General features: G+C 44.2%; 1 long non-coding RNA gene across 1 annotated transcript in view; it reads left to right on the top strand.

The window, feature by feature from the left end:
- The first annotated feature begins 25,365 nt into the window (after window positions 1-25,365).
- LOC130296806 (uncharacterized) overlaps window positions 25,366-27,438 on the top strand; it is a 59,455-nt gene continuing 57,382 nt past the window's right edge. The window contains exon 1 of the long non-coding RNA XR_008849294.1: window positions 25,366-25,405. This is a non-coding gene — a long non-coding RNA (uncharacterized LOC130296806). The remainder of the gene's footprint in view (window positions 25,406-27,438) is intronic.

Genomic DNA, 27,438 nt, shown 5'->3' with positions numbered 1-27,438 from the left:
AGATGTTTCAAAACTACAACTCCCAGCATGAGTTCTCACGAGACTAGCATATCTATTTAATGTGGTGATGGGAGCACGTTAGGAATACTTGAAAAAGGAGGCGTGGTCTTCGAAACGTCATAAGTGTTGATGCAAGCTCGACTCTGTTCCCCATCCTGTCCAGCTAAAGGGAGCCCAGATATGGGCTGAAAATTTCCTACAGCTTGAAGAGTGTTTAGCGTGTCCACAGAAGGTGCACCTTGGGTGATTTATTTTGATATATTTTCTATTTTTTGCAATACTTGCCAAAGAAACTGTGAATTTATGCAAAATATTCACTAAAAAGCTACTGAGAAAAGCAAGAAAATTGTGTGTGGTGTTTAATTTTTACTCTTTAAAACCTGTCATATACCTTTAAATACTGTTGTCATGTGTTGTAACCAAAGAAGGTACCAGTGACCATGTGACCTATAGAGTAACCTATGGGACCCCTCCAGAGTCTCCCCCATATAAACCCTGGGAGGAGCTAGTTCAGTCTCTTTGAGTCTTTGCTGAGATTCAGCACAGTCAAGTCCTGAGAGAGTGTCTAATGTCCTGAGGAGGCCTAAAGCCTACCACGCAGCCACAAGTCAACTACCCCACAGGTGAACGTCAAAACGGGGTAAGCTACAAATGGGGTGAAGTCTGTCTAGTCAGTCCCAGTCAAATCAGTCAAGATTAATCTGTGTCAAGTCAGCGTGGCTCTGCATCAAATTGTCCCAGCGAGCCCTAAAGTCTCTGAAGTCACTGGTCGCCTCCTTGGGCCTGGCTAAGCTGTTAAGACTGTTACACCTGTCTACCTCAGTAAAGCTGCCGTTGTTCCATAACTTGGCGTCGGAGTCATTATTTGACCCAGTGCCTAGACCAGGATCCAGCGGTATACCTACTGGTTGTGAAGAGGTTAAACCACGCCCTGGCATCATGAACACAAGGTGTTAATGCCATCTGCCCCTAGGGTAATTCCATCTGCCCTCATCACACCCTCACAACAACTTTTGGCGTCCTACGAACAGGATATGGGTATGCGCCTTATGTGGAAAGTACCCCCAGTCTAAACTGTGTCCAGTATTGCAGAGCAAAAGTAAAAGTAATTAAAATTTTTTAATAGAAGTAATTTACAAATCTGTTTAACTTTCTGGAGCCAGTTGATATATTAAAAAAAAGAAAGTTTTTAATGGACAGATTTATTGATGGGGCCCACAACAAGAGAGAATGTTAGCAGTCCAAAACCCTAACATGTCATTTCCTGCTTTCAAAAGACTGGCTATCCAAGTGATTGAGTTTGGGACTGAGTTAGAGGAAGTTTGTACTCCCCTGTAACACCTGTTCAAGAGCCACTAGGGGTGGTAGCCAGGCCTATACCATCACCATCCTCTGTCCCCGCTCCACTGCAACCTACTTTGCCAGCCACCACAGCCTTAGATCTACAGAGCGTTAGGCAGGACATTGAGCAATTGACTAAGGAAAGGCTGTAAAGGAACTTGTCACCCGGCCTGCTCCATCTGACCGTGAACCACCCTTGCCTAAGAAACCTGCCCCGGCTCCTGCTCCCCGCAATCCCAATTACTGTAATCCTCCACCCAATAGATATTTGGGGACTCATAGACCTTTCTGCACCTATTGTAACAAGCCTGGTCATTGGAAAATGCAGTGCTGGGATTTAAATGGATTCACAATGAGGTTGAGGACCGGCCTTCAGGAAAACAGTCACCAGGTCCAACCCTGAACGACCTAAATCAGGTCTCTCACTTTATGTTGTCTCCTGCCCCTTTGTAAAAGTTATTTTGGAAGGTGTGTTTTTAAAGGCGTCAATAGATACAGGGTCACAAGTGTCTACCATATCTAAACGTATTTTCTATCAACATTGGGATGCTAGTCTATTATGTGATCCTGATGATGTTCATTTCAGAGTAGTTGTAGGTAATTGGCAACCAGTCCCCAGACATAGATACTGTGAGACAATTATTCAATTGGGAGAGCATGTACTTACCGGACAGGGAGTGATTGTAACTAATGTGACAGATAAGGGGTCTGCTGAGTTTATATTGGGGATGAAAATTATGAAAAATTTTGGACTGAGTTCTACAGGCGGAGCTGAAGTTTGCCAGCAAGCAAAATGAAATCTGCAGAGTACGAGTTCAAGATATCAGGTCGGTGGCCTTACAACCCAACACTAAAACCATCATCTGGTGTCGTGCACCTCCCGGTGTCAAGAATAGGGACTATCAAGCCCTGCTGGAACCTATGCAGTTGGAAGATATTCCATCTTGTCTGAGCTGTGAGAAGTCTCGTCACTGTCACCAACGGGAGAGTCCCGGTGCGCATGGTAAACCTGTCTGATTCTGCTACTGTCTTACCCAAATACACTCCAGTAGCTCAGTTGTACCTCCTAGAGTTGAAAGACATTGGCCCTCATTTACTATTCACAACCCAACAACTTTTGTCTGGTTTTTTTGTTGCATTTTTTCTGGGACATGGCGCAGACATGTCGCAGACATCATGCGCCTGTGCGCGACAGTTCTTCCCGAGTCATCCGACTTGGGTAGGCTGGAACCCAAAAAAGGGGCGTGTCCCGACAAAGAAGGCCCTTTCACACATATTTATCATTGTAAAGCACCCGAATTGTCGTTTTTTTTTTTCCCCCACAGCTCTGACCTGTTGCAAATAGCCCTATCTAACCTATGGAAAGCCTGATATGTTGTATTTTTTGGTGTGATGTTTTTTTCTCTTAAATTAGTGACTGCTTCTTTTTTATTTGATTGTTTCTAATGTATTTTTTTTACTTAAAAAAAATGCAACACAAATACGAGTGTGCGACACCAAAAAAAAATTACTTGCGACATTGACTGCGACACAATAGTAAATAAGCGAGGAAACTAAGGTGTTGGGTTCAAATACAACCAGAAACCCGACCCGACTTTCTAAGTAAATGAGGGCCATTGTGACAGAACGTCTGGTGGCCCGACAGTGTACAACTCTAGTTACCGATGGATCCAGTGCTAACCCATCAGAGCCCTGGTGGGCACAGCTCCAGGTGGGAGACGAAACTCCCCCAAGGGACCAGGTAAATGGCATCATCAATGTCACCAAAAGGTATCATGAAGCTTTCAGCAAACACTCCACAGACTTCGGGAAGACTTTGATGATCCAGCACTGTATCCTCACAGACGACAGCCCGCCTATCAAGAACAGGCACCGTCCAGTCATGCAAAGCACGTATCAGACTCTCATGAAGATGCTGGCCGACATGAAAGAAGCTATTTGATACAAGAATGTCAGAGACCCTGGATGGCACCACTTGTCCTGGTCAAGAAGAAAGATGGAATCATCCGCTTCTGTGTCGACTACAGGAAACTGAACAATGTCATGCATAAGGACGCTTATCCTTTGCCAAGGATAGAGGTGTTGCGTATGGCCCTCGGATCTACTGCTTACTTCTCAACCCTGGATTTAACCAGCGGATACTGGCAAGCGCTCATGGACATGTAGGATGGGGAGAAGACTGCCTGGGGCTGTTCGAGTGTAAAAGTATGCCGTTCGGGCTATGCAATGCCCCTACTACATTCCAGCGTCTAATGGAAAGGTGCCTGATTTTGAATTTCCAAAGTGTCTTGTTGTACCTGGACGATGTCATCGTGTACTCCAAGTCTTACCAGGAACACCTCAGTCATCTGTCAGACATCTTTTAATTGTTGATCAAGCATGGGTTGAAGATCAAACCATCAGAGTGCCACTTGCTCAATCCTCAAGTCCATTACTTGGGTCATGTTGTCAGCACAGAGGGAGTTTAGCCAAATCCTGAAAAGGTGGATGCTGTCAAAAACTGGCCTACCGGCTACTACCGCTGCTTCATCCCACACTTTGCCCAAAAAGCAGAACCAATCACAGCTCTCCTACGGGGTACCACAAAGAAGAATTACAATGGAAGACTGCCTATTAAATGGGCCGAAGAGCAAGAGACAGCATTCCGAGCTCTTAAATGTCTGCTGTATCTTGGTGTATCCAGACTTCAGTCAGCCATTTCGGCTACATATTGATCCCAGTTTTGAAGGTCTGGGAGCTGTCCTGACCCAAATTCAAGATGGACAAGAGCGAGTGATTGCCTACAATCATGTGCACTTGTCATTTACTGTCTACACAGATAATAACCCGTTGGCCCACCTGAACACTGCCAAGTTGGGTGCCATCAAACAGCGTTGGGCTTCACGATTAGCTAATTATAGTTTCACCATCAAGTACAGAAGTGGCAAGACAAACGTCAATGCCGATGTACTGTCTCGGATGACCCCGGTGAAGAACCACCTGTCGAAGATGTGTGGGAAGACAGGGAGATGCCCCTATTTTATCAACGGTTAGTGGAACAGAATGTTGTGACTGCCCTCATGGACGGTGAACCCAGGTCTGAAAAGGTTAAAGAAGACCTGTATACTGAAAACTCTCCAAGATGAAAGTCGAGTTATGGGGGACATGTTGGACTACCTTCTGGCGAAAAAGGTACCAACCTGTCTATGCCGAGTCCAGTGTGACTACGAGTTGAAATACCTGTGTTGACAGGAAGCGACTGTTTGTACGCAAAGGACTGTTGTACCGAAATTCTTTGGATCCGGTCTCTGGTGATCGACTTCATCAGATTCTGGTTCCCCGAAGAGATGCGGCGATGGTCTTCAAAACATATGATCAGTCGGGACATTTTGGAGTCCACAAGACCAAAGCCACTGTCAGGCGAAGATTCTATTGAATTGGAATGTGGAGTGACATTGAGAAATGGTGCAGTGAATGTTCTGTCTGTAACATCAGCAAGAATGTGCAAAGGCGCCAGAGCACCCCTCCACTCCGTTCAGAGTGACAGACCCAATCAGTTGGTCACGCTAGATCATGTGAAGTTGTCTTCTAACCGGTCTGGGTATGCCTATTAACTTGTATAATGTTATGGGGAGAAGTAGCTATAGCCGAAGGGCCCCATTAGCAAAGGCATTCAGGTAGAAAGCCTCTGGCCGCTCGATCCAAATTCATCCTTATTCTCCAGCAAGCAGTTATAAGTCCAAAAAGTTCCCATATGTTTTCATCTTATTGTTCCTAATACCCTCACAACATGCAACATGGAGCATGTAAGGACATTAATTTCAATGCCACATGGACTCTGCCCCAGTTCATCTGTTCACGAGCCCTGTGAAGGACATTGTCTCAAAATGCCCCAGGAACTGTATCTAATGTTGTTGCCAGACATCAGTGGCCACTTCATGTTCGTCCACCCTCCAGGACTGGACGCTGAGGATTGCTGTTGTTAAGAGGGGGAGTTTGTGGTGGCCCAGTAAAGTAGTTGCACCCCTGCACCCTTGCTGCCCTGTCAGGCAGAATCCATTAAGTCACCTCTGGGCCCCTCTTTTGTCTATATCCCCTAAATAGTTAACTAACACCTGTATTATCTAATGTAATGTATATAACTTGTCATATACCTTTAAATACTGTTGTCATGTGTTTTAACCAAGGAAGGTACCAGTGACCATGTGACCTATAGAGTGACCTATGGGACCCCTCCAGAGTCTCCCCCATATAAACCCTGGGAGGAGATAGTTCAGTCTCTTTGAGACTTTGCTGAGATTCAGCCCAGTCAAGTCTGGAGAGAGTGTCTAGTGTCCTGAGGAGGCCTAAAGCCACGCATCAACAAGTCCACTACCCCACAGGTGAACGTCAAAACCTGGTAAGCTACAAATGGGGTAAAATCTGTTTAGTCAGTCCCGGTCAAGTCAGTCAAGATTAATCTGTGTCAAGTCAGCGTGGCTCTGTATCAAATTGTCCAAATCCACTACAAGTCCCAGCGAGCCCTAAAGTCTCTGAAGTCACTGGTCACCTCCTTGGGCCTGGCTAAGCTGTTAAGACTGTTACACCTGCCTAACTCAGTAAAGCTGCTGTTGTTCCGTAACTTGGCTTCGAAGCCATTATTTGCCCCTGTGCCTAGCCCAGGATCCAGCGGTATACCTTCGGGTGGTGAAGAGGTTAAACCATGCCCTGGCGTCACGAACACTAGGGGTTAATGCCATCTGCCCTCATCACACCCTCAACACAGTTATAATGATTTTTGTCTTTCTATAGAGGATGAGGATCTGCTAACAAAGTGAGTAGCCATTGCTATCTACAGCACTCATTGAGAGTTGTTATGTATTTAGGAGTGTACACTATCATATATCTAAATTTGTAAGTGCACTTACAAATTATTCCTAGCGCTTAATAAAAGCAGTTAAATTACCTATTATACCTTCCGTATTCTACTTTTTCATTATTTACTGTTATGATAACTTAATTGTTGTGATAAATTCACATTAAAGGAGTTCTGTGGTGAAAGTTAACTTATCCCCTATCTGAAGGATAGGGGATATAGATCACGGGGGGTCCGACCACTGGAACCCTCTGCGATCTCCTGAATGGGGCCCTGGCAGTCTGCTGGAAGGGGACGTGCCGACCCCCACACGGAGCTGCGGTCAACATGCCCCCTCCATGTATCCCAGCTTCCTGTGGGGGTTGGAATGGCCACTTCCGGAAAACTGCCGGGGCCCCATTCAAAAGATCACGTGGGGTCTCAGCGGTCAGACCCCCGCGATCTATAACTTATCCCCTATCCTTTGGATAGGGGATGAGTTATTTTCACTGCACTATTCCTTTAAGCGGTGATACAGCACTAGGGAATAGTAATTGTGGTTGACAATTTGTATCGTGAGACTAATTACTAAAACAAAAATTAAAGACCTTTTGTAATATGGTTGTTTACATTTTTTTTTAAATAATTAACAAAGAAAATGGCTCCTGAAAATCACACCACTAGGGGTCACCATACCTACTGGGATGCTAACCAGTCCTGCAGCAGCATTAGGCTTGTCCATGAGTCATGGACAAGAGATGACTCATGGACCAGGCTGCATGAGCAGACGCACTAATCATCTGCCCCTTCCCCTGAGAGAATTTTTATAATAGATATAGGTGATAGAGGCAAAACATTTAGAAGTACATGATCAGGATTAGGTATTGAGTAACATACATTTTTTTTTGTGTGAAATCTGACAGGTACGCTTTAAGTCTATGGCTAATAGGAGGACTACTAAGACACAGGAGACCTCACTAATATTAGCCTGTTGGTGACATCTTCTGTACTTCTGATATCTTCTGCAAGCAATTCTGGGATGCCCCCCTACAGCTCTCATCTCTGCATGTATCAATCTGCTGCACCATGGTGCCATTGTTCTCATGCCTCCTACACTTTTTAGTCCTGCAAAAGGAACATGTAGGTTTGGAAAATGGACCAAACATAATTATTTTACATTTGCTTGCTCAACAAGATGAAGCGAATATAGCGTAAAATGATTGTCGCTCTCTCTTTTGATGTTTCCACTGGATTACCTCTTGATGTTATTGAATAAAAGTCAAAAGTTTTCCTACTTGGTGAATGCCATCAATTTTTTATTTTATTTTTTATTTTTTTGGAAGATTACGAATGCTACCACACAAAGTCAGTATTACTGCTCAGGGAATGGAGTAAAAGCGAAAAAATGACCAAAGTTTTAAATTTTCAGTGGCATCACATTTCATTTTTGGCAAAATAAAGTGTGCCATTCTAAAGGAAAAATGCTCCCACAAAAAAACAGGCCCTCATACAGCTATGTCGATGGAAAGATGAAAAAGTTATGGCTTATAGAAGGAGGAAAGAGCTAAAACATAAAAATTAACATTTGCTTCATCCTCAAAACTTTACTGCCATTTGAAAAAAAATAAAAAATTGACGTTAGTCCTGAGACCCGCTGCAATTGTGAGTTATAAGCCAGCTGCCCAATCAGACTCTTTGATTCAATAGACTACTGCCATAAAAGAGTCGGATTTGATTGACAGGTGGGCAGTGAGGCACACGCTGTCACTTACTTCCCCGGCTTATAACTCATGATTGCAGTGGGTCTCAGTTTTTTTCAAATGACACTAATGCTTTAAGTATAGGAAAAAGAGTCGGCACTTCTGTGGTGGGTGGTGCACGTGTAAGAAACAGGCATGTAGAACAAAAAGTCCCGGCACTCACCAAGTTGCAAGCCAATTCGTATTTATTGTATGCGGGTAAACAGGACGCGTTTCGGCAAAGCCTTCCTCTGCCGAAACGCGTCCTGTTTACCCGCATACAATAAATACGAATTGGCTTGCAACTTGGTGAGTGCCGGGACTTTTTGTTCTACACTAATGCTTTAAGGACCCCCCTGTGATCTCCTGAATGGGGCTTCGTCTACTTATTCATCCTCAGAGCACTCTGGGCCCCACCTTCCTGGATGAGTGCCATTGACGGCCTGTTCAGCCAATCACCGGCTGCAGCAGAACGTTGCTGTGGCCAGTAATTGTCTGAGCAGGCCATCACTTATGCTCATCTAGGAAGGTGGGCCGGAGCATGCTGAGGATGGGTAAGTAGATAGGGCCTGTAAAGGAGGTTGCGGGATGTCCCAGCATTTGGATCTCCCGCAGTCAGACATGCCTCTGTGGATAGAGGGTAAGTGTCTGATAAATTCAGTTCCCTGGACTACCCCTGTAAATGTTTACTATATATGAACCTCTGTATTTGCCAATAGTCACAATACTGGCCACTGGTGTATGCATGGGGTAATTTGTTGCTATTGGAAATCCCTGTGGTGATGAATAGAAGCCATGTTGGTTTTACCCAAGCCACAGATGGAGGAAGGAGTAAAAACCCTTTAGACCCTATTGCGGTTCCACATTTCCTCCACTCTCTCTCTCTCTCTGGGGCTGTCATTGCCCTTTTCTTTTCTTTCGTCAGGTGCCGGGGTCACGGCCGGTGTCAGTTGTTCATCTATAGGACACGGGTGTGTAGAAGGTATGTGGTTCATTCACCAAAGCAAATTGAGCGTGACGAAATGCGCTCTGACACCCTGACCTGACAAAAAGAAGGTGCCTGCTACAAGAGAATACATAGCAAATAACATTAATAAGGTACTTTTCATATTATTAACATATTTTCAAAAATGTATCTCCATTATTGGGGCAAATGTCCAAAGCGCCCTTCAAGCTGTATACAATAAAAAACAATTAGTTGCCTAAAGGCCCACATATTTGCCCTTGAAGCTGGCGGCCATCTTCCTCTCTCTGGGAGCATGAGTTGTCACTTGATGGCAGATTTGCTGTTGCTCTGCAACAGCTTAAACACATTTGGGCTACATATTGGACAATCCAAAGAGTTGATATTAGATGATCTGAAGGTCTGGTCCATTAGATTGTACATGGGACTTATCAGGTGAACCGTAGAGGGTGACAGCAATGGAAAAGAAGATGGCTATCTGCCATCAAGTTTTTATGAGGCTATCTCCATGACAACCAGTATTATGGCCTCCATCGGGTGCACACAGTCGTGTGCCAACAAGTCTCCGCACACAGGGGGACAGGTTTGTAAAATGAATGCACCATAGGATACAACTAATAAAGAGTTTATACATTTGCATTCTACAATTTTCATCATAGGGGGGTTCATGATGATGTTATATTATGTGACATCTGGAGATTTACTTTTATTTACTTTATGCCCCACCAATCACGGGAATAAAAGGGACACAAATGTTAGTGTAATGCTACATCCCCTTCACTGTTTTTTCCCCTAGACAGTGCCCCCTAGCAGCCGGGATGTACAGAGAACTGCAACACAGCGCATTCAAGCCCAGCGCTATGCTACATCCCTTTCAACTTTATGATCAGTGGGGATCCCAGAGGTCAGACCCCTGCCAACCAGAAAGTGATAGCATATATATTACTTTCAAGGGGTTTTCCAGGAAAATACTATTCTTTACATTAATATTTTATTTTAGTGGAGATACTTGCCCCCCTGTTATAAAAGGGCTTATCCATTTTCCATTTTGTAACTTTCTAATAAACTTTAGAGGAAATATATTACATTTAGTTCTGGTGTACAAAAAGTTTCAGATTTTTGCACAAGTTTTCTGCACTTTTGTGCCACTTTCTAAAACATGGGTGGGGCTTAGCGGGAGGGGAAGGGCATAACCTTCCATTTTCCCAACACATTTACCATAACTTACACTGCAAATCGGCAATGGGCAAAAAATATACCAGAATTGTAGATGTTTTAACTATTTATTTACTTTTGTGTGTGTATTTTTTCCATTCACTGACAGCAACCAGATATTTTGAAAGTGGTAACAAAAGAAAACCTAAACATTTTGCTGTATAAAGATTTAGCTGTCTTTACACACTGTCTTTAGACTGTGTGATGTCCCAGTACGGGATATGTTCCTACAGTCCTGTCAGGTGGAGTCCCTGTATGTCCTCAGCGTTCTCCTGCAATGTTTCCCCATAATGTGAACAATTTGTATATTAAGTGCAAAGGACCTTTGAAGTGGGTCACATGATTGTTAGTCACTTGATAATGTTTGTTACATGTTTAACCCCTTGGGGATGGAGCCCATAAAATTTTTTTGCAAATCTGACCTCTGTCACTTTATGCATTAATAACTCTGGAATGCTTTTACTTATAAATTTGATTCTGAGATTGTTTTTTCCTGACATATTCTACTTTATGTTAGTGGTAAATTGTTGTCAATATTTTTGTTGATTTCTTGGTGAGATTTCAAAATCTGAATTTTTCAAGAACCAGTTGCGTTTTGAAGTGAATATGAAGGTCTTTATGTTGGAAATCCCTTATAATGGACCCCATTATGAAAACTGCACCCCTCAAAGTATTCAAAATGACATTCAAAAAGTTTGATAACCCTTTAGGTGTTTCACAGGAATAGCAGCAAAATGGAAGAGAAAAATCTAAATCTCCATGTTTTACACTGTCATGGTTTTGTAGCCCCATTTTTTTCATTTTTACAAGGATGTAAAAAGTAAAAAGGCCCCCCAAAACTTGTAATTCAGTTTCTCTCAAGTAAGGAAATACCTCATATGTGGATGTATAGTGCTCTGTGGGTGCACTAGAGGGCTCAGAAGGGAAGGAGTGACAATGGTATTTTGGAGAGCGAATTTTTCAGAAATGATTTTTGGGGGCATGTCGCATTTAGGAAGCCCCTATGGTGCCAGAACAGTAAAAAAAAACAAAAAAAACATGGCATACTATTTTGGAAACTACACCCCTCAAGGAGCGTAACAAGAGGTAAATTGAATCTTTATACCCCACAGGTGATTGACGAACTTTCGCTAATGTGGGACGTGAAAATGAAAAATTTGATATTTAACACTAAAATGCTGGTGTTACCCCAAACTTTTCATTTTCACAAGGGGTAATAGGAGAAAATTCCCCCCAAAATTTGTAACCCCATTTTTCTCGAGTAAGGAAATACCTCATATGTGGATGTAAAGTGATCTGTAGGTGCACTAGAGGGCTCAGAAGGGACGGAGCGACATTGGGCTTGGCTCGGCAGTTTTTCGCAAACAGGGTGCCTCCAGCTGTTGCAGAACTCCCAGCCTGCCAGGACAGGCAATGGCTGTCCGGCAATACTGAGAGTTGTTGTTTTGCAACACCTGGAAGCTGAGAAGTTTCACATTTTTATTGGGTGTGACGTGTTAGGGTATATGTATATGCAGTGTTTTACTTTTTATTTTGTGTTAGTGTAGTGTAGTGTTTTTAGGGTACATTCACACGGGCAGTGGTTCACAGTGAGTTTTCTGCTGGGAGTTTGAGCTGTGGTGGAAAATTTTGCACAGCTCAGACTTGTAGAAGGAAACTCACTGTAAACCACTGCCCATGTGAATGTAACCTGTACATTCACATGGGGGGGGGGGGCACTAACCATCAACTACAACTCCCAGAATGCACTGACAGACAATACATGCTGGGAGTTGTAGTTTTGCGACAGCCGTAGGCACACTGGTGGGGAGCCACTGAGTTAGGAAACAGACTCTAGCTCAGTGATTCCAACCCATGTGCCTCCAGCTGTTGCAAAACTACAACTCCCAGCATGTATGGTCTGTCAGTGCATTCTGGGAGTTGTAGTTTTTCAACAGCTGGAGGCACATGGGTTAGAATCACTGAGTTAGAAAATAGACTCTAGCTCAATGTTTCCCAACCAGTGTGCCTACAGCTGTCGCAAAACTACAACTCCCTATTACAGCTGTGTAAGGGTTAACAGTTAACCTCTAGCCAGATCACCTGCCATACATGACCCTGCAACATACTTACCCTGAGGGACTACTACCTTCAGCTAACATTGACTTCTACACCTATCCTCCTTGTTTGTACCACAATAGGGTTATGCTCCACTACAACAAATGCTTAATGAGAGGAAGGTTTCACCAAACACTGAGCCATGAAACTGGACCCAATACACAATAAGTACCAGGGCACCCCACCTTCCATCTGCCATTTATAATACTGGAGTCTTCTTCCATGGCAGAGGGACCTAAAGGCTCCATCACTGACCAGGGCCTGAATGTGACTGCATCCTCAACATCATGTATAACCTTATTTCTCCAAAAATAAGTGGCACCAGACTACTTATCTTCCTTCTCCCAAGGCAAAAAAAAAGCAGATGCTTGTTTTTTTTAATTTTTTTATGTGGATTAGATATGGACTAAAATAGGAAGAATGCTTCAGTTTGTACAGTACATTGCGCCTGAAGGTCCTTCGATCACCCTGGAAGGGGTTAACTCTGATGGGCTTTGTTGCCATGATTCTGTCTAAAACAGAGCACTCTTCCCTTGTTGTAAGCCCTAGTTCTTTCTTACTTTTCTGCTTTTGTAGTGTTTGTTTGTTTTCGGGGACTGGCCTCGCCTCTTAATACCAGTTGACTGACATTTTGTGTCTTTTCAGTTTTCACTGAAAATTTTCTGGCCAAACCTAAAAGACCCAAAAATGCTGACTATCTGGAAAGTCAGGATAGACATGGAGGAGGGAACGTCACAAGCTTGGGCGGGATCTGTGTATGAGCCCAAGAGTTCCTTAGGAGGTGCCATCCATTTATGATTGGTCGGAATCTGACCCCTGGGGTCACCATCTATTATGAGAACTGGAATCTTGTGGCCTCCCCAGCTTCGGTACTTCCTTCTCCTCACAGTTTTAACCTTAGCAAATGGGTGCTTGGGACTTCCATACTTAAAGGGGTACTCTGCCCCTAGACATCTTATCCCCTATCCAAAGGATAGGGGAGAAGATGTCAGATCGCGGGGGTCCCGCCGCTGGGGACCCCTGGGATCTCGGCTGCAGCACCCACCTGTTGCGGCTTCCGGAAACGCTGGAGGCTTCGGCTCCCGACCACGGTGAGGTGAGATTGTGACATCACGACTCCACCCCCCGTGTGATGTCACGCCATGCCCCTCAATGCAAGTCTATGGGAGGGGGCATGACAGCCGTCACGCCCCCTCCCATGAACTTGCATTGAGGTGGCGGGGTGTGACATCACACGGGGGCGGAGTCGTAATGTCATGATTTCCCGTCACCGTGGTCGTGAGGCGTTAGGATGAGCCGCAACAGGTGGGTGCTGCAGCTGACATCTTATCCCCTCTCCTTTCGATAGGGGATAAGATGTCTAGGGGCGGAGTACCCCTTTAAGCTGGCCATACAATATAGCCATTTGTCTGCCAAGCCCAATTTTAATTGAATTGACCGATCGCCCATAACAACCAATCACAGCTCAGTTCTCTTATCTTCATAAGCTCTGGTTAAATAAAAACTGAGCTGTGATTGGTTGCTATAAGTTAATTAGACCATTTTTATGTCTGACTGATAAATCTCGGCCAATGTATCGGAGTTGAAATCTCTGATTATAATAGAGCAGAGCGGCAGTGTAAATCATAGTGGATGGAAAGAGCAGCAACCTGAGCCTCTGATGGTAAGAAGCCAAATCTACTGTTATACAAGCCTCAGGGAAGGTTTCAGGTACTGGTAAGTGAGCCATGATGATCCCTGTATGACTGAAGTCCCTAAGTAATAGTATTATGGATAATCCTTAAGTCTTACAATAGAAAATAACCCTTCAGGCAACAATAGAGCCAAAATAGTAAAACAGATCTAGCAAAAAAGGAAAACAACAGCGCATTGTTCTATTGTTAGCTGCTCAGAGTGATATCCTCTGCTCTCCAAGGAAAAGGGGACCTGAGCAACAGGTCCCTTTCGATATACAATGGGGAATCTTATAGATTTGTAGGACTAGGAGATGACCTGAGCTAAAAATCTCCCACCATTTTCTGCTTGTTCAGTGTCTGCACAGAGCTTGCTTTGGTGATTTGATATTACTCAGGATAAGTACAGGATACATAATTTATATACACAGTGACTGCACCTGCAGAAGAGTGAGTGTGGTTGTGGGGTATAATACAATATGTAACTCAGGATCAGTACAGGATAAGTAAAGTAATGTATGTACACAGTGACTGCACCAGCAGAATAGTGAGTACAGCTCTGGAGTATAATACAGGATATAACTCAGGATCAGTACAGGATAAGTAATGTAATGTATGTACACAGTGACTGCACCTGCAGAATAGTGAGTACAGCTCTGGGGTATAATACAGAATAAAACCCAGGATCAGTACAGGATAACTAATATAATGTATGTACACAGTGACTCCACCAGCAGAATAGTGAGTACAGCTCTGGGGTATAATACAGAATATAACCCAGGATCAGTACAGGATAAGTAATATAATGTATGTACACAGTGACTCCACCAGCAGAATAGTGAGTGCAGCTCTGGAGTATAATACAGGATATAACTCAGGATCAGTACAGGATAAGTAATGTAATGTATGTACACAGTGACTGCACCTGCAGAATAGTGAGTACAGCTCTGTAGTATAATACAGGATATAATCAGGATCAGTACAGGATAAGTAATTTAATGTATGTACACAGTGATCTCACCAGCAGAATAGTGAGTACAGCTCTGGAGTATAATACAGGATATGACTCAGGATCAGTACAGGATAAGTAATGTAATGTATATACACAGTGACTGCACCTGCAGAATAGTGAGTACAGCTCTGGAGTATAATACAGGATATAATCAGGATCAGTACACAGTATGTACACAGTAACTCATGAGTATTATCGTACAGTGAATCAGTTTTTTGTAAAGGCTATACCTATATAGAGTTGGACATTCCCTTTAAGCACTGTGTGAAGAAGATGCCATGTGGTTCAATAAAGAGCTGAACAAAGGAAGACGCAGCATTGAAATTTTAACTGAATCTAAAAAAAAGGCAAAACCCTCATTTACATTTTCTTCCCCTTCCTGAGAGCAAGCGGGATTAGGGCATGTTGCAGCATGACACAACATACAGTACATATTACGAGACAGGATTTACTGTTGACTTACATTTTTTGAATGGGTGTATGCCGTACTATCAGTTTTCTGAGGATTTATGTATCACTTCAATTGTCTTACATCCTGCGCCAACTCCCTCCAGATGACAGCGTGCCAAAAGCCTCCATTATTACCGAGCACCCAGGATCACGGCTGAAGGAGGGGAAGTGCAGCTCCGAAACTTTAAGACAATATATTCCCCTGAATAAAACCTCCCCAGTTTATATTAATGTTTGAGTCATCTTCTTCTAACAGGCTTAAATTTAGCCAATTGGCTCTTTAGTGATATCTGTTCCTGAGAAAGCAGGGTGGCAGCCATCTGTCACCATTATAGCCCTATTAAGCATTGCCATTAGGCTTTCCCAGCAAATCTTCCGTATAATGATTTTGTGTTATTTTTCCAGGGAGATCTTACTGAAAAGTGAGAGCTGAGCACTGAGTTTAAGCTCCACCCTTGAGGAGCAAATCTGTCCATCAATTAAAAGGTACAGGTTAGGTGGGCAGATATGTCATACAGAAGACTGGATGAGAAGGGTGACAACCAGAAGCTTAACTTGTAGCTTTTGGGTCCTGATGCAAAATCTGCAACATGGTCCCATGTGCCATTTATAATACTGGTGTAGTTCATAATATAGTGTCTGTTCCTGTGTGTGATGGTTTTCTCACAATTCTTATGTGATTTTCACCCCAATAATTATTTTTAACACCATACAAAATGACTGTTGTCTCAGATTTTTCCCAGGTTGCAATGCGGCCGAGACCTGACTTACTAGTCAGCTGATGACAGGGAGCCTGTCTGCTTCAATGGGTGGAGGGATGTAGGCACCCTGATTGAAAACCACAGGTCTTTTGTTTCAATGGGTGGGGTGGCTGATGTGTGGGAGGGAGGAAAATGGAATTATGGGATTTGTAGTCAAAAAAAGAAAAGTCAAACAGGAAATACAAATTCACAAAAAGCTAGTCACAGTATTATGGTAATCTCACAACATAGCCATTTAGCCTTAAGACAAGCACAGATCCTTCCTAGGCATGTCCATTACTGTCTGCCAGGTACGTACTAAAATCACCTTATGGTGGATAAATGCTTGAAATATATACAAAAACAAAGCAGACAAAACAGCGCAGCTATGTGCCATTACTCTGGTGGAGCGGTGGTTGCCACTAGCAGCAGAGAAAGAAAGTGCTCACCTTTTGGTGTTATGCTAAGAGCACAACACCTCTTGTAGCCTGGTATACCCAATCTGCGGGTGTGATGTCAGGTAGAGAGTCGGAGTGCAGCCTAGATCGTGCTTGTCACTGAAGCTGTCAGGACGGTCAAGGAATCCACACGTAGGAAGTTGCAAGTGGCAACTCAAAGAAAGGCGATCTTCCGGGCGCTCATCCGATGACAAATCATAATCCAATAGGGTCACAGGGGTAAGGATAATAATAGTACTTTATTATAAGCGCTTAGTCTACGTGTTTCAAGGGGTGGGACCCCCTCTTCATCAGGTCATCTCTTATGGTGGATAACCCCTTTAAAGGGGTACTCCGGCGCTTAGACATTTTATCCCCTATCCAAAGGATAGGGGATAAGATGCCTGATCGCGGGGGTCCTGCCGCTGGGGACCCCCGTGATCTTGCACGCAGCACCCCAGTTAAAATCAGTCCCCGGAGCATGTTCGCTCCGGGTCTGATTACCGGTGACACGGGTCCGGCGGCGTGTGACGTCGTGCCTCCGCCCCAGTGTGATGCCACGCTCCGCCCCTCAATGCAAGCGAACATGCTCCAGGGACCGATTTTAACTGGGGTGCTGCGTGCAAGATCACGGGGGTCCCCAACAACGAATAAGATGTCTAAGCGCCGGAGTTCCCCTTTAAGGACTGAATGGAGGGGGTCGCAGCTGATATCGCCCATTAGATACTTATCAATATGCCATAACAAAATGAGAAATCCCCTTACTGTCTCAGTAAGCTGCTTATAACAAGGGACTAACCAGTTTGGGGTGTGTGTGTTTGTGTGTGTGTGTGGGGGGGGGGGGGGCTTAGTAGTAGGTGGCTAACTACTAGTAGTGCTAAGTGGTAGGGGGTTAACTAGTAGGGGTGCTAATAAGTAGGGGGCTAATTATTGGGGAGCTAAATAACAGGGGGTTTCCTTGTGGATCCACAAGTCATGGACAGTGCAGTTTATGGAAGCTAGAAATGTGTATGCACATGGTTCAGGCTGCTGGAAAATACCTGCAGTGAAAAGCACAGAGGGCTTGACATTTCTTGCAGTCCTGTAGGTTATCATCGGACAACTCCTGTGGTTAAAGAGGAACATTATTATTTACCTTAATTATTATAGTGGCTTTCTACCAGTATGTCCCTTTAACTGGGTGGGTATTGGAATGTTTAGAAACTTTCTAGTGAAATGTATGCTTGATTCCTAACCATCTCTGCATGCTGTCAATGAATGGTTCCATCCTTTTTTCATCCAAAGGCTAAAAACCTATACAGATCTTTTACAGCTGAGAGTTTGTTACATTTTTATTCACTTTTAGCAATCCTCAGGGAATTGCTTGCATTTCAGACTGATACATTTAACCTACACTGAGATATTGTAGCCTGGGCCAGACTGGGGATAAATTATTGCATACCAGCCCCACAGTATTGTGTCATTGTGCCAGTCAATGGCCACCAGGCGCAGGCGTATCACTTTATATGGCAATATATATATATATATATATATATATATATATATATATATATTGGGGCAAAAAAGTATTTAGTCAGCCACCAATTGCCCAAATTCTCCCACTTAAAAACCTATGTAATTTTCATCATAGGTATATCTCAACTATAAGAGACATAATGAGAAAAAAAATCCATAAAATCACATCGTCTGATTTTTAAAGAATTTAGTAGCAAATTATGATGGAAAATAAGTATTTGGTCATTAACAAAAGTTCATCTCAATACTTTGTTATATATCCTTTGTTGGCAATGACAGAGGTCAAACATTTTCTCTAAGTCTTCCCAAGGTTTTCACACACTGTTGCTGGTATTTTGGCCCATTCCTCCATGCAGATCTCCTTTAGAGCAGTGATGTTTTGGGGCTGGCACTGGGCAACACAGACTTTCAACTTCCTCCAAAGGTTTTGAGATCTGGAGACTGGCTAGGCCACTCCAGGACCTTGAAATGCTTCTTATGAAGCCACTCCTTCGTTGCCCGGGCAGTGTGTTTGGGATCATTGTCATGCTGAAAGACCCAGACAGGTTTGATCTTCAATGCCCTTGCTGATGGAAGGAGGTTTTCACTCAAAATGTCACGATACATGGCCCCATTCATTCTTTCCTTTACACGGATCAGTCTTCCTGGTCCCTTAGCAGAAAAACAGCCCCAAAGCATGATGTTTCCACCACCCATGCTTCACAGTAGGCATAGTGTTCTTTGAATGCAACTCATCATTCTTTCTCCTCCAAACATGACAAGTTGAGTTTTTACCACAAAGTTCTACTTTGATTTCATCTGACCATATGACATTCTCCCAATACTCTTCTGGATCATCCGAATGCTCTCTACCAAACTTCAGACAGGCCCAGACATGTACTGGCTTAAGCAGGGGGACACGTCTGGCACTGCATGATTTGAGTCCCTGGTGGCGTAGTGTGTTACTGATGGTAGCCTTTGTTACTTTGGTCCCAGCTCTCTGCAGGTCATTCACTAGGTCCCCCCCTGGGGTTCTAAGATTTTTGCTCACCGTTCTTGTGATCATTTTGACACCACGGGGTGAGATCTTGCGTGGAGCCCCAGATCGAGGGAGATTATCAGTGGTCTTGTATGTCTTTCATTTTTTTATAATTGCTCCCACAGTTGATTTCTTCACACCAAGCTGCTTGCCTATTGCAGATTCAGTCTTCCCAGCCTGATGCATGTCTACAATTTTGTTTCTGGTGTCCTTCGACAGCCCGACAGGTCTTGGCCATAGTGGAGTTTGGAGTGTGACTGTTTGAGGTTGTGGACAGGTGTCTTTCATACTGATAACAAGTTCAAACAGGTGCCATTAATACAGGTAACAAGTGGAGGACAGAGGAGGCGTTACAGGTCAGGAAGAAGTTACAGGTCTGTGAGAGCCAGAAATCTTGCTTGTTTGTTGGTGACCAAATACTTATTTTCCACCATAATTTGCAAATAAATTCTTTAAAAATCAGACAAATAAATTATTTAAAAATCAGACAATGTGATTTTATGGATTTTTTTTTCTCATTCTGTCTCTCATAATTGAGGTATACATATGATGAAAATTATAGGCCTCTCTAATCTTTTTAAGGGGGAGAACTTGCACAATTGTTGTCTGACTAAATACTTTTTTGCTCTGCTGTATATATGTATATACACTCTGTTCCAAATTATTATGCAAATTCCATTTAAGTAACACAAAGATTAAATATTTTGTTTTTAAGTTTAACTCATGGACGGCATTGTGTCTCAGGGCTCTTTTGTTCACTGAAAACAATCTCGGACACCTGTGATCATTAGATTGCCAGGTGAGCCCAATTTAAGGAGAAACTACTAAAGGTGGGTGTTCCACATTATTAAGCAGAACACCATTTTCAAGCAATATGTGGTAGAAAAAGGATCTCTCTGCTGATGAAAAGAGTGAAATAGTTCATTGCCTTGGACGAGGTATGAAAACATTAGATATTTCACGAAAACTTAAGCGCGATCATCGCACTATTAAGAGATTTGTGGCTGATTCAGAGCACAGATGGGTTCGTGCAGAAAAAGGCACATTGAGGAAAATTTCGGCCAGATCCATGCATCGAATCAAGAGAGCAGCTGCTAAAGTACCATTACATTGCAGCAAACAGATATTTGAAGCTGCTGGTGCCTCTGGAGTCCCAAGGACATCGAGGTGTAGAGTCCTCCAGAGTCTTGCAACTGTGCATAAACCTTCTATTTGGCCACCACTAACCAATGCTCACAAGCGAAAATGGCTGCAAAAATACATGAATTTTCAAACAGTCTTGTTCACTGATGAGTGCCGTGCAACTCTAGATGGTCCAGATGGATGGAGTAGTGGATGGTTGGTGGATGGCCACCCTGTTCCAACAAGGCTGCGACGTCAGCAAGTCATGGAGTGGTGGAGTCATTTTTTGGGCCGGAATCATAGGAAGAGAGCTGGTAGGCCCCTTTAGGGTCCCTAAGGTGTAAAGATGACCTCTGCAAAGTATGTGGAGTTTCTGACTGACCCCTTTCTTCCCTGGTACAGAAGAAAGAACTATGATTTCCGCAATAAAATCATCTTCATGCATGACAATGCACCATCTCATGCTGCAAAGAATACCTCTGCATCAATGGCTGCTATGGGGTTAAAAGCAGAGAAAGTCATGGTGTGGTCTCCATCCTCCCCTGACCTCAATCCTATTGAGAACAATCAGGAAATGCCCCAAGGGAAAGTAAGAGGTCCTTAATCAATCAGATCCAAACCCCAGGGCCGTAACCCGGGGTAAAAAAAAAAAAAAAAAAACTATTAAGCTTCTCTTAAAATTTAACTTTTATTGTGATCAAATAAAATATAAAAACAAAAAAACAACAAGCAGAAGATAAAAACATGCGCAGTGGTAAGCGTGTATAGCGCTGCGGCTAAGTCCTGATAAGCTGCCACCACACAGGCACGGCATCCCGTCATAGGCGCGCAGGCACAGTGAATGTACGGGGAGATTGGGATGTATAAGTCCCCTGCACTGATGACTGGGCATGTGCCGCAGACCGTGCACTTTGTTTACCTTTCGCAGAGGATTAATGACATGGATAGGTTAGTGACGTGTCAGATCAGATAGGTGAAGGAGGTTATCTCACCTGGAAGTAATTCCTATACTTGAACAGACCATTGGTTTGTGGCCACAAAGTGATGATACAGGCTCTAGGATTGGAGCATGATAGGAGGCCATTGTTGATGATGCAAGGGGGATGGTTATAAATACCGTGTTGGTCATTACTGTTTGCCATTGCCTCAATAGCCTCTTGACAATGCCGTTGTTACAGCAAAACATGTCGAGGGAGGCATGCTAGTTACATTTTAACATCACTGTGACAGAGTATTAATACAGTGTACTGCAGCACCATCTACATCTATACAACAGGGTAGTCCCTGTAGCGACAATACGATACGTGCACTCTGCCACTCCACTGTTTTTATCTTCTGTTTGTTTTTTATTATTTTTTTTTATTTGATCACAATAAAAGTTCAATTTTAAGGGAAGCTTAATATGTTTTTTTTTTTTTTTTTTTTTATCCCGGGCTACGGCCCTGGAGTTTGGATCTGTTTCAATCCTATTGAGAACCTTTGGAGCATCCTCAAGCAAAAGATCTATGAGAGTGGGAGACAGTTTACATCCAAACAGCAGCTCTGGGAGGCTATTCTGACATCTTGCAAACAAATTCAAGCAGAAGCTGTCCGAAAACTCACAAGTTCAATGGATGCAAGACTTGTAAAGCTGCTATCAAATAAGGGGTCCTATGTTAAAATGTAACGTGACCTGTTAAATTGTTTAAAAGTTAAAATGTTGTTAAAAGTTGGATTGAAATAGCTTTTGATTTCAGTAAATATGCTGCAAACACAAAAAATGACAATATTCAGTTCCTTACAATCTATAAAGTGTTTTGAAACTTACTGTGCGTAATAATTTGGAACAGTGCGGTGTAAGTTTTTTTTATGTTTAAAAAAATACTGTTATCATTAGGAAGTTTGTTCAACAAAATTTGAATTGTATTCTTAATAGTTGATAACATGAGAATTATGCTGACTGTTATTTTCATCAATTATTTAGGTAAATGAGAAAAATAGCATTTGCATAATCATTTGGAACAGTCTGTATATATATCTTACCAATATACCAAACTACCAATTAGTTTGGTAGTTTGTCCCCATATTAGCTAGGCAGGAACATATTAGATAGTCCCCCACATTAGGTGTAGGCAGCATACTTCCCCCACATTAGGTATAGGCAGCATACTTTCCCCACATTAGCTGTAGACAGCAGAGTTCCCCCACATTAGCTGTAGACAGCAGTGTTCCCCCACATTAGCTGTAGGCAGCAGAGTTCCCCCACATTAGGTACAGGCAGCAGAAGTCCCCAGCAGTAGGTACAGGCAGCAGAGTACCCCACAGTAGGTACAGGTAGCAGAGTTCCCCCACAGTAGGTACAATCAGCCCAGTTTCCCCACAGTAGGTACAGGCAGCAGAGTTTCCCCACAGTAGGTATAGGCAGCAGAGTTTCCCCACAGTAGGTAAAGGTGGCAGAGTTCCCCCACAGTAGGTGAAGGTTGCAGAGTTCCCCCACAGTAGGTACAGGCAGCAGAGTTTCCCCACAGTAGGTACAGGCAGCAGAGTTCCCCACAGTAGGTACAGGCAGCAGAGTTCCCCCACAGTAGGTACAAGCAGCCCAGTTTCCCCACAGTAGGTACAGGCAGCAGAGTTTCCCCACAGTAGGTACAGGCAGCAGAGTTCCCCCACATTAGGTAAAGGCAGCAGAGTTCCCCCACAGTAGGTGAATGTTGCAGAGTTCCCCCACAGTAGGTACAGGCAGCAGAGTTTCCCCACAGTAGGTACAGGCAGCAGAGTTTCCCCACAGTAGGTACAGGCAGCAGAGTTTCCCCACAGTAGGTACAGGCAGCAGAGTTCCCCCACAGAAGGTACAGGAAGCAGAGTTACCCCACAGTAGGTACAGACAGCAGAGTTCCCCCACAGTAGGTAAAGGCAGCAGAGTACCCCCACAGTAGGTACAGGCAGCAAAGTTCCCCCACAGTAAGTACAGGCAGCAGAGTCCCCCCAACAGTAGGTAAAGGCAGCAGAGTTTTCCCACAGTAGGTACAGGCTGCAGAGTTCCCCCACAGTAAGTGCAGGCAGCAGGGTTCCCCCACAGTAGGTACAGGCAGCAGAGTTCCCCCACAGTAGGTACAGGCAGCAGACTTCTCCCACAGTAGGTACAGGCAGCAGAGTTCCCCTCCTCTCCCCTCCCCAGAATGGAAAAACAAATATGCTCAACTGAAGGCCCACGCAGCGATTTCCAGAGCGCATTTTCCATCCTCCACAGTGCAGGTGCCGATGAAGGCCGTAGATGCGGTTCACACAGGGAGGAGGCTGTTTGCCTGGGGATCCTGGATGAGTGTTCTGGATTATCAGTAGCAGCAGCGGTGGGCCCTTTACCCGAATGGGCCGGCCAGTCAGTCCGCCCCTGGCCACTGCATACAAGGTCCTGATACCAGTGTCAGGACCTTGTATTCTATAATAAGGCAGGCAGGCAGTAGCCTACAGGAATTTTCCCGATATCCCGGTAGGCCAGTCCAGCCCCGATTGTAGCAAATTATCAGGACCCAAAGAGAGTTCTGCTAAAAAAGGATTGTCTAGGCTTGATGCAACTGTAACAAACCCTCAGCTGTGAGATGTTTGAGGTCTTAGTGGAATTTGAAATGTTTTCTTCACTTACAGCAAGCTAAAATCTTTAAAATGACAATACATTTTGAAACACAACCTTTCAAACTGCCTATATATGTCAGATAGCTGTTGGCCCAGTGCTCTATTGACGCCACCCCACCAGCTATCCCTCTTATATATCCGCATACATATGCACGCTTAGCTTGGCCGAGCATACATGTGTTCCCAATGGTGATAAAACTGCTGCCAGGCTCTTCTGGGAGCTTTTTATCCAATATGCCGATTCATCTGCCATCATAGGACAGTGGGGAGACCCCCCAGGCACATTAGATCAGTGTTTCTCAACTAAGGTGCCTCCCGCTGTTGCAAAACTACAACTCCCAGTATGCCCGGATAGCCAAAGGCTGTCCGGGCATGCTGGGAGTTGTAATTTTGCAACAGCTGAAGGAACACTGGTTGGGAAACATTGCATTAGATGGTTGGCCAATTCCATGGGCCAGCTATTGTCTTTTAGGAAGTTACAGAATGTATTGGACTGGGCCTACATAGATGGCACACACAGGGCCCATAATCATCCTCTCTGGTATTTCATTGCTGTATTATAACACTTTCTTTTGATTTATGACTAAAACGTCCCAATAAAGCTGCTGTAATCGCCTAAATCCTGTGATCAGCGGCGACCATTGTAGCCAGGACCTGTGTTCACAATATTGGTTTGTACAATGCGCTCTTGTGAGTGAAACGCGTAATGACGACATGTCACTTCTCTTAATGTTCATGCCTGCAGCTATGTTTGCTTCACTTTAAATATTATTTGCCCTTTGATGACAGTGTCGGAGAAGAGAATCGGAGAGAATGTGATGTATATGTGTTAACCCTGTACGTGCCACAGCTGCCTGTTATAGGTATACTGCCTGATGTTCCCATCTGTCATGTTGGAAAAGCGGCAGCCTGAAAGAGTGTTGGCTGCTGATTACCAATAGAGGACAAAGCTGTTGGGGGCTGCACCTATTTACCTAATGGGGGAGCTACCTACTGTTCCCCCAACCCACCTATCTACCCACTCTACTCTGTAGGACACCCAGGGGGTTATTATTACTGTATAGAGTACTATAAGTGATGAAAAAGTGCGGATCTTAAAATGTTTGTCTGACAGGTTCTGTGGAGACGAGTTGCGGCTGGAAGAAATCATCATGGCAGTCTGGGCCAGATGGAAAAGAAAAAGATAAGGGAACGACTCCAATCAGAGAGTATGTAACTGTAATCACTTATATAGTCTGCAGAGTCTGTGTAGAGCCAAGTTCACTAACGTCTTTGCACAGACAGACCCGGTGCGGCCGCTTGGCGAACCAGACAGCCACCTAGAGAGCACTGCCGCCCAGGGCAGCAGGGGAATTCAATAATAAGGGGAAGTTGTGCAGGTGCTTTTGAACTACAAACGAGCGCCTGTAATACCAGCACTCATTTGCAGTTCTAAAGCACGGCTGATGTGTGCTCTTGAAGAAGTCCCAGCTGCTCAGCCGGGACTTCATATGCCCCCAAGGGTGCTGTCCCCCTGCAGAGCTTTTACCCTGTCAGCTGCTGTTTCCAAGCCATGCCCAGTGACGTCATCTCATTGCGCACGGCTTGTGTGAGAAGTTCTGTGCTGGAGCACAGACCCGAAAAGGATGCAGAGGCCTCAGCGTTGAAACAAAAGAAAGTGAGTAGGATTTGTTTTTTCCTTGGCAGCATCAATTGGGGGCATCTACCTATATAGGAACCCACTTTGGGAGGGGGGGCGGAAATTTACCTAACTATATACCTGCAGGGGTTTCCCTGCCTAACCACCTACCTACTGTCTACATACCCAAAGGGTATTACCTGCTTAATTACCTATGTGTCTACATACCTACATGGGGATTACCTGCCTAACTACGTACCTACGGTCTACATACCTACAGGGGATTACCTGCCTAACTTCCTAGGTGTCTACATAGCTACAGGGGGATTACCTGCCTAACTACCTATGTGTCTACATACCTACAGAGGGATTACATACCTAACTACCTACCTTTGTGTCTACATACCTACAGGGGGTTACCTACCTAACTACCTACCATCTACATACCCACAGGATGATTACCTACCTAACTACCTACATACCTAAGGAAGGATTACCTGCCTAACTACCTACCTACGGATTTGTTTAGTAACAGTATGATAGTAATATGTATGGTGATAATATTTCTTCTTGTATACCGGTATTATTGGTAACATTGGTCTCAGTATACGGGGTTTGGTTAGTAACAGTATGTAGGTTATATGTAGGGTGATAAAATTCCTCCTTGTGTACTGGTATTGCTGGCAGTATACTGCTGTTATGTGGTAGTTATTTAGAGGAATAAGTTATCTAGAGGTATACAGTATTATAAACATTTGTAAAGGGGAGGAACCGATAATATATCCACGCCCGTAGGGGGCGCCAAAAAAAGTCTTGCCTAGGGTATAAAATAGCCTAGCACTGGCCCTGTGTACAGTGATTTATTCAGTATCAGTTTGGTCGTATTATCCCGTTACTATGTGGGGGTAATGTGTAGTCATGGTGTGGTATAATTATTTGTTTTTTGTATAGTGGTGTTTCTGGTGATACTGGTCTTTGTATAGAGGTTTTGTTCAGTTTCAGTATGGCAGTATTATCTCATCACTATATATTGGTAATGGTAGTGGTCATGGTGTGGTACAATTATTTGTCCCTTGTATAGTGGTGTTATTAGTGATCTGTGTACAGTGGTACCGGTCTGTGTACAGTGGTTTTATCCGCACATCCACAATTTGTATTTTGATCTAATTGCTTCTCAGCATAAATTCAAAAACTAACAGGATGTTAGTATTCATTTTGATCAAAAAGTACAAGCCCACTCGCCACGTCAAGGCCACCTATTCAGAGTGGGTCGCTAACCTAACACTGGCGTAGTGCCGGGCAGCGACCATTGCCCCTGCCACACCATGCCCACAAGGGGAATGACCCAGTGGCCAGGCGGACCCACTGCTGCCCGACAAAGCCCCTTGCTCCGGGCCACTCCACCCCACAGGCAAAGCATCACAGTAACAATGATCGCTGCAGAGCACCACACCAGTGTGAACACCTATCATGTGATTCCTGCCAGAGGGCTGCAAGAATGTTAGGAGGAAACCCATATGCAGTCCTCTGCTGATTAAAAATGCCTGGGCCGAATGGGTGGAGCAGAGTGCTGGCTATGAAAGAGGCGAGAGACTACAAGTGGAAAACACAAAGAGAAAAAGAAACACAGCCGCACATCCACAATTTGTATTTTGATCTACTTGCTTCTCAGCATAAATTCAAAAACTAACAGGATGTTAGTATTCATTTTGATCAAAAAGTACAGGTCCACTCGCCACGTCAAGGCCACCTATTTAGAGTTTGTCCATAACCTAACACTGGCGTAGAGCCGGACGGCAACCACCGCCCCCGCGACACCATGCCCACAAGGGGAATGACCCAGTGGCAAGGCAGCCCCACTACTGCCCGACCAAGCCCCTGGCTCCGGTGTGGTAGTCTGCGGCGGTCATTGTTACTGTGTTGCTTTGTCTGTGGGGTGGAGTGGCCCAGAGCCAGGGCTTGGTTGGGCAGTAGTGGGGCTGCCTGGCCACTGGGTCGCTCCCCCTGTGGGCTTGGTACTGCGGTGGCAGGGGCCGCCAACCGGTGCTGCGCCAGTGTTAGATTATGGAGCC

This window comes from Hyla sarda, chromosome 12 (assembly GCF_029499605.1).
Source record: "Hyla sarda isolate aHylSar1 chromosome 12, aHylSar1.hap1, whole genome shotgun sequence".
NCBI lineage: Eukaryota > Metazoa > Chordata > Amphibia > Anura > Hylidae > Hyla > Hyla sarda.
This window is presented reverse-complemented; position numbering and strand designations above follow the sequence as displayed.